At 36.8% G+C, this 8,480-nt stretch overlaps 1 non-coding gene across 1 annotated transcript; it reads left to right on the top strand.

The window, feature by feature from the left end:
• Positions 1-5,223: 5,223 nt before the first annotated feature.
• LOC118519965 (U2 spliceosomal RNA) lies at positions 5,224-5,406 on the top strand. The gene has a single exon (XR_004909443.1). It is a non-coding gene; the product is annotated as a U2 spliceosomal RNA (small nuclear RNA).
• Positions 5,407-8,480: the final 3,074 nt, after the last annotated feature.

The raw sequence follows: 8,480 nt of genomic DNA, 5'->3' as shown, positions 1-8,480 counted from the left end.
AGTACAAAGAGAAAAGAAGAATGAAAAAGACTGAACAGATTATTCAAGAACTGTAGGACAATTACAAAAGGTGTAACATATATGTAATATCAGTATCAGAAATAGAGGAAAGAGGAACAGAAGAAATATGTGAAGTCTTAATGGCTGACAATTTTCCAAAATTAAACACAGACACCAAATCACAGGTCCAGGAAGCTCAGAGCAGAAGCAGGGTAAATACCAGAAAAATCGACATCTAGGCATATCCAAACTGTAGAAAACTCAAAAACAAAGAGAAAATCCTGAAGTAAGCCAGTGGAAAAAATGCCTACCTATAGAAGATCAAGTATAAGAATTAAATTGGACTTCTCTTTAGAAACCGTGCAAACAAAAAAAGAATGAAGTGAAATATTTAGAGTATTGAAAAAACAAACCACTAACCTAGAATTCTGTATCTAGCAAAAATCCTTCAAAAGTGAAGGAGAAATAAAGACTTTCTCAGACAAACAAAAATTGAGGAAATTTGTCACTAGCTGACCTGCTTGCAAGAAATGTTAAAAGTTTTGCAGAAAGAAGGAAAATGACGGGGGTCAGAAACTTGGATCTATACGAAGAAAGAAGGAATGTTAGAGAAGGAATAAATAAAAGTAAAATAAAGTCTTTTATTTTTCTTATTTTTAATTGATCTAACAGATAATTTGTTTAAGATAATACTAGCAACGGTATTTTCAATGATTATCATTGACATGAATGACAGCTACGTAATAAGGGATGGAAGGAAGAATTGGGAATACTCTGTTATAAGGCACATGCACTACCTGTGAAGCCATATAATATTTGAATGTGGACTTGGATTAGTTGTAAATGTATATTTCAAACTTGAGGGCAACTACTAAAAAGTTTTAAATTATTTTTATAGGTATAACTGATAATGCTAAGATAGGAGAGAAAATGGAATCATGTAAAATGTTCAGTTAAAACCAGAGAAGGCAGAAAAAGAGTGGAAGACAAAAATAGAAGCAAACAAAAAAGGATAGATAAAGGAGACTTTAAGAGTGAATAAAAACAAGGCCAAACTAGATGTTGTATGCAAGAAACCCACGTTAAACATAAAGACAGATGAATTTAATGTAAAGGGATGGAGAAAGGTATACCTGGCAGGCACTCATTAAAAGAAAGCAGGAGTAGCTATAGTAATTTCAGGCAAAGCAGCATTCATAGCAAGGAAAGTTACCACTAATAAAGAGGTGCATTACGTAATGATAAAAGGGTTGATTTTCCAATAAAATGTAACAATCTTTAGTGTGTATGTACTTAATAAGAGAGCATCAAAATACATGAGGCAGAAACTGATAAAATGCAGAGAAAAATAGATAAATCCACTACTATAATTGGAGGCTTCAACACCTATCAGTAGTTGACAGATCCAACAGGCAGAAAATCAGTAAGGACATAGTTGAACTGAATAGTACCATTGGTCAACTGGATCTAATTGACATTTATAGAACACTTGGTCCAACAATGGTAGAATATACATTCTTCTCTAGTGCACGTGAAACATTCACCAAGGTAGACCATATTCTGGGCCATAAAACACACTTTAACAACTATGAAAGAATAGACACCATAAAAGTATGCTCTCAGACCACAGCGGAATTAAAATAGAAATCAATAATAGATAGCTGGGAAATCACAAAATATTTAGAGATTAAACAATACAATTCTAACACATTAAGAACTCAAGAAAAAATTTAAAATATTTTTAACTAAATGAAAATAAAGCCTGTCAAAATTAATGAGATGTGACAAACCCAGTGTTAGAGGGAAATTTATAACATTGAATGCATATATTAGAAAAGAATGATCAATAATGTATCTTTCACCTTAGGAAAACTAGAAAAATAAGGGCACATTAAATGTAAGGTAAGCAGAAAAAAATTATAAAAATAGCAAAAATCATTGAGATTGGAAAAAGGAAATCAATAGCAAAAAGTCAATGAAAACAAAAGCTAGCACTTTGAAAATATCAGAACATCTACTCAGGCTAACCAAGAAAAAAAGGGATAAGACACAAATTAATCATTTCAGATATGAAAGAGGAGCTATCACTACTGATGCCACAGATATTAAAAGGATAATAAAAGGCTATTTTGAGTACTTCATACCCACAAAGTTGGTAACTTAGATGAAATCGGCCAATTCTTTGAAAGATACATCTACTAAAACTCACACAGGGAGAAATGATCTGAATAGGCCTATAACTACTAAAGAAATTGAAACCAGTAATTCATAACCTTCTTAAAGCAGAAAGGACCAGGCCCAGATGGTTTCATTAGTGATTTTTACCAGGAATCTAAGGAACAAATGACACCAATTCCTACAGTCTGTTCCAAAAAGTAGAAGTAAAATAGATACCTACTAACTCATTCTGTGAAGCCAGCACTACTCTAGTACCCAAATAGGCAGACATTACAGGAAAGGCAAACTACCAACCAATATCTCTCAGGACCATAGATGTGAAAATTCTCAGCAAAATATTTGCAAATCAAATCCAACAATGTATGCAAAGGATTATATACCACAACTACATGTGATTTATTTCAGGTATGCAAGGGCAGTTCAAGCTATAACAATCAATTAATGTAACCCATTATATCAACAGGCTAAAGAAGAAAATAATCACATGATCATATTAATAGGTACAGAAAACATCTGACAAGATCCAGTACTCATTCATAATAAACTCTCAGTAAACTAGAGATAGAGGGGACGTTTCTTCAACTTGATAAAGAACATCTACAGAGGTGCCTGGGTGGCTCAGTTGGTTAAGTGACTGCCTTCGGCTCAGGTCGTGATCCTGGAGTCCCGGGATCGAGTCCCGCATCAGGCTCCCTGCTCAGCGGGGAGTCTGCTTCTCCCTCTGATCCTCCTCCCTCTCATGCTCTCTATCTCTCATTCTTTCTCTCTCAAATAAATAAATAAAATCTTAAAAAAAAAAAGAAATAAAAAAGAACATCTACAAAAATACTACAACTAACATCCTTCTAAATGGTGGGAAACTAGATGCTTTCACCCTAAGTTGGGGAACAAGGCAAGGATGCCGACAAGATGAGACAAGACAAGACAAAACTGATACAGTTTGGGAAGAAGGGAATAAAACTGTTTTTGTTCATCTGATAAAGGGTTGTTATCCAAAATATAAAAAGAACGCTTAAACCTCGACAACAACATGAACAACCCAATGAAGATCTTGGCAAAAGATCTGAGCAGATACCTCACCAAAGAAGATACAGATGGCAAATAAACATAGGAAAAGATGCTCCACATCATATGTCATTAGGGAATTGCAAATGAAAACAAGGAGATACCACTACTATTAGATTGGCCAGCTATTAGATTGGCCAAAATCTGAAACACTGACAACACCAAATGCTGGTGAGGATGTGGAGCAATAGTAGCTCTCATTCATTGCTGGTGGTGATGCAAAACTGTATGACCATTTTGGAAGACAAGTTGCAAGTTTCTTATAAAACTAAACATAGTTTTACCATACAATGTAGCATTTGTGCTCTTTGGTATTTATTCAGATGAGTTGAAAACTTATGTCCCCACAAAAACCTGCACAGGGATGTTTATAGCAGATTTATTTATAATTGTCAAAATCTAGAAGCAATCAATATGTCTTTCAATAGGTGAATGGATAAACAAATTGTGATACAATCATACAATGGAATATTATTCAGAGATAGCAAGACATGGGGTCCCAAGCCGTGAAAAGACACAGAGGAAATTTAAATGCATAGTGCTACATGAAAGAAGTCAGTCTGGAAAAGGCTACATTCTCTATGATTCCAACTATATGATATTTTGGAAAAGGCAAAACTATGGAAACAGTAAAAAAAAAAAAAATCAGTGGTTGCCAGGGGTGGAGGGAAAGGGGAAGGATAAATAGGGGGAGCATAGGGGATTTTTTTTAGAGCAGTGAAACTCTGCTGTCTGATACTGTCATTGTGACTTTATGACATTATCCATTTGGCAAGCCCCATGAAACTATACAACACAGAACTTTTCCTTACTGTAAACTATGAACTTTACTTAATAAGAATGTTATCTCCCATTCAAGTACTAACCAGGGCATTTGAAGGGGCACATGCACGCCAATGTTTATAGCAGCCATACCCACAATAGCCAAACTATGGAAAGAGCCCAGATGTCCTTCAACAGATGAACAGATAATGAAGATGTGGTGTGTACACACACACAGAGGAATATTACTCAGCCATCAAAAAATGAAATCTTGCCATTTGCAACGGTGTGGATGGAACTAGAGGGTATTATGCTAAACAAAGTAAATCAGTTCGAGAAAGACAAATACCGTATGATCTCACTCATATGTGGAATGTAAGAAACAAAACAAATGAACATAGGGGAAGGGAGGGAAAACATAAGAGGAAAACAGAGAGGGAGACAAACCATAAGAGACTCTTAACTATAGGGAACAAACTGAAGGTTGCTGGAGGGGAGGTAGGTGGGGGGATGGGGTAGTTGGGTGATGGGCATTAAGGAGGGCACTTGATGTAATGAGCACTAGGTATTGTAGGCAACTGATGAATCACTAAATTCCACCCCTGAAACTAATAATACAGTATATGTTATTTAAATTGAATTTAAATAAAAAATAATGTATCAGTATTAGTTCATCAATTATAATAAATGTGGCACATCAATGCAAGATGTTAATAATAAAATAAACTTTTGCAGGGATGGGGTATATGGAAACTCTCTGTAGTTTCTGTTCAACTTAAAGTAAATAATACATCCATACAGAATAGTTTCCATATGGGGGCGGGGGGCAGTGCACACCTAATGTAGTCCCTGCAGCTGCAAACCAGGATCAGAGATTTGGTAGCTGGCTCATCTCCTTCATTGTAACCAGCAAAGAGGAGCAGTCTTTGACTTGTGGCGTGTTCCAGAATATGCCATGGTGTTTCCTATCTTTCTACCTTTGCTGTCCTCTTCTCTCAGAAGGGTCTTCTTATAGTGGTTTCCAAGATTAAATGTCACCTTCTCACTGAAACTTTCTCTGAACAGTCTAAGATACCTCCATGCTTCCATTCATTCTTCCAGTTAATTGCAATGAAGCATTTATTATGTTGTGTTGTTATTATTTGTATCTATATTTCCCCAGTGGTCTATGAACTTCTTGGTGACAGGACTTGGATGTTTTTTAAAATATGTTCATGTATCGCTTCTCGGCCTTTTGGCTAAGATCAAGTGTAGTATTTGTTCTTATCAGTTTAAAATATGTTCATGTATTTTAACATCGTTAACTTAATAAATGTTTGGATGAGAGTTTGAGTGAACAAGAACAACAACAAGAAAACCTAACTTGCATGTGCTCCATATTATGGATAAACAAGAATCTTTTTAAGGGTGGGGCTTTAAGATATTTTAGGGGCGCCTGGGTGGCTCAATCATTAAGCGTCTGCCTTCGGCTCAGGTCATGATCCCGGGGTCCTGGGATCGAGCCCCGCATCGGGCTCCCTGCTCTACGGGAAGCCTCCTTCTCCCTCTCCCACTCCCCCTGCTTGTGTTTTCTCTCTCACTGTGTATCTCTCTGTCAAATAAATAAATAAAATCTTAAAAAAAAGAACCTTTTTAAGGGTGATACTCTAAATATTTACCAGTCAGTGTGGCATAAGTTTTCTGTAACTTAGTACTGTTGTCTATAAACTGAGGATTTATGTAATTGGATAGTTCATCGAAAAGATTAGAATAGTTAACATATGTGAATTGTCCATATATACAAAGCATTTATTGAATGAGTTTTTCTAATAAAAATATGCTGTGCAGTCATTGCATTATGTACACACCAAATAGCTTATTAGCTAGACTATCAACTCCTTGAGAGCTGGGATCAATATGCTCTTGACACCAGTAGAGCTCTAATATAAATGGTCTGGCCCATTAGAAGGAGTCTAAAATATACTTATTAAAAGAATGGTGATGGGCGCCTGGGTGCCTCAGTCAGCTAAGTGTCTGCCTTCGGCTCAGGTCATGATCCCAGGATTCTGGGATCCAGCGCTCTGGCGGGCTCCCTGCTCTGCGGGGAGTGTGCTTCTCCTGCTCTCTGCCCCTCCCCCTGCTCATGCTCTCTTGCTCTCTCAAATAAATAAAATCTTTTTAAAAAATGGTGAATAATTGGAGGAAGGAAGGAAAGAAAGAAAGAAGGAAGGCAAAAGGATTTGTATAGATCACCACTGTCCAGTAGAATTTTTTACATTGGCAGAAATGTGTTGGATCTGTGGTGTCCAGCGTGGGAGCCACATAGGACTGCTGAACCCTTGAAATAGTGCATAGTGCCGCAAAAGAACTAGATTGTTCATTTTGTTTAATTTTGCTTCCTTTAGATTTAAATTTGAATAGCCAAGTGTGGCTCGTGGCTCCTGTATTGAATAGCACAGGTAGATAAACTTTTTTTCAATTAAGAAAATTTAATGCTTTTTAAAAAATCTGTTGAGTAAGTCATTATTGAGAGTCCACTACATTTAAGAAATAACTTTGAATATTCCAGATATTAAAGAAGTAGAATCTGTGCCCCTCCTCTTGGAATTCGTTTGACAGAGAAGAACAATGCCTATTGAACAGTTAATTAACAACTGAAATGTAACCTCTACATGTAACCCGTGGACACGACTTGCAACTGCAAGTAAGGCTACTTGCAACTGCAAGTGTAAGGCAATAAAGAAAATTGTACGTATAGAAATGAAAAGGAGTTAACAAATATGTGGAGAAGTCTTTAAAAGGCATGGGAAAAGAAAATTATATGTGACCTAAACTCTGTTTTTATTCCACCTACCAAAAAAAATCGAAATATTAATAGTGCCTTAGCAAGGTTTCAAGTAACATCTTGAGCTGTTCTGACTTTATCCATCCTGACACAATCTGGACAGTTTGAGGCCTGTATTTGAATAAATGTCCATGGCCAGCTAAAAATGTTCATTACTGAAGGAAAACTCAGCAGTTGAAAAAAACAATCACCAAACCTTTTCATAGAAGTTCTAGGGTATCGATGGACTTCCGATTGGTATGTTTGAATTTAAATGGAAAACACTTTTTTTTTTTTTTTAAATCTTCTGAGAAAGCCTTATTTTCCAAGAGTTTAACACTTGTTAATGAAGTGCTAACAAGACATCAGTGCGGGGAACAGTGTGGTTCCGAATCCGGCTCCTCATCAGAATCACTTGAGGCTTCTTGTTTTAAAATCTAGATTACAAGGCTCCTCTTGATTCAGGGGTTACGGTGGGCCTGGACATCTGTATTCTTCATAAAGTCCCCAAGCGATTTTTATTACCAGGGGGAATGGAACCCACTGTTTTTTAAGAGTTCACAAGTTCTTTTGTCCATTGCTTTCCCTCAGCTAGTAATGAGGGACTGGAACGAACCCACCACTTCCCCAGTGCTGAGTCTTGTTTTCCCATTTCCAGGGTTTTCATTTCCCATCTCATTCCCTCCCATCGTACACAAATCCGCTTTTCCTCTGCATCATTTGTATGACTCTCTGCAGCATGATTGTGTTCTCCCAACACGTGAATGGACTTGGAATTTCACACGGATCTCCTCTGATTTAAACAGAGCCCTTTTAAGCTCAGCCACATTTAGTTCTTAATTTACATTGTAATATCTTTTGTACCTTTTGTTGATTGTCTGATATTGTTTTGGATTTTGCATACTGAGTGGTTTTTGTCATTAAAGAAGGATGGTCTTGATTACTCTTAGTGGGGAGTCCATTTTGTTCTCCGGATAGCATAGCTAAGTCATCTGCAGTCAGGAACTGAAAGCCAGGGAAGTCTTAGGTCTACCAATTTGGACTTGGAAACACAGTTGATACAATTCAGAACCTAAGGCCCCATCTCTCTAGATCACAGACACTTGATCTAGACCTCTAGCTTTCAGTCCCAAATATCCCATCAAATCCAGCTCATTAAATAAGTATATAAGGTATGTAGGCCACTTGGTCATTGAATGTTTAGTGGACTAAAGTTGGGAGAAACATGACATTCTATATTAGGTGTTCTCCATCAATCACTGACAAAGCCTAAAGTTCAAATCCTAATGGTGGATCTTTGTTTCCCTTATTCTTGCTCTCTGAATATCCTATGCAATTTTTAAGCTGTTTTCTCCATGGGGTTCTTTTTTAAAAGAAAAGTCATTGTCAACAGCTTAAGCAAAGCCCTGCAGTAATCAAAGCAGTATATAGTCACTGGATGAAGAAAAGTAGGGAGGAATAATTTAAAGAGCAGTATTCTTTTCTTGGGGCTGAGTTTCTTTACCCATCTGCAAACTGAAAAGAACTAGCTAGGTGGTAGGATTCTGCCATTGTTCACTGGGTGGTTTGTGCATGCCAAGCTGAGTTGTTTTTTTTTTTTCAGAGTCCTCCAAAATTGCCTAATAACAAATAAAAAAAAAATAGTTTGACAACAGCAGATGTCCCTGAGTAG

The sequence above is a fragment of the Halichoerus grypus genome, chromosome X, assembly GCF_964656455.1.
Source record: "Halichoerus grypus chromosome X, mHalGry1.hap1.1, whole genome shotgun sequence".
Taxonomy (NCBI): Eukaryota; Metazoa; Chordata; class Mammalia; order Carnivora; family Phocidae; genus Halichoerus; species Halichoerus grypus.
The sequence above is the reverse complement of the archived record's forward strand: the minus strand, read 5'-3'. Positions and strand labels throughout refer to the sequence as shown.